This window comes from Buceros rhinoceros, unplaced genomic scaffold (assembly GCF_000710305.1).
Source record: "Buceros rhinoceros silvestris isolate BGI_N320 unplaced genomic scaffold, ASM71030v1 scaffold30491, whole genome shotgun sequence".
Classification (NCBI taxonomy): domain Eukaryota; kingdom Metazoa; phylum Chordata; class Aves; order Bucerotiformes; family Bucerotidae; genus Buceros; species Buceros rhinoceros.
Window position 1 is genome coordinate 1 of NW_010395347.1, and position 246 is coordinate 246.

A 246-nucleotide genomic window follows, 5' to 3' on the forward strand; every position below is an offset into this window, starting at 1 on the left:
GGGTTTGGGGGGTGGTTGTGCTTTTCGCCCCGCGGACTGTCGTTGTCTCCTCCTGTTCGCGGAGGGAAGGAGCTGGGCCTCCTCGTAGCTTCCCAGCCGGCCTCCACAGGAGGCGGGTCTTTTCCGAAGTTCAGACCAGAGGTGGAGGGTGCGAAACGGGCCTGATCCAGGCGAGGAGCACGGTGGCTCAGCCGCAGCTGCGTTGGCTGGCGGGGGCGGGGCTTTCTGGAGAGGCTGGGGTCCGAA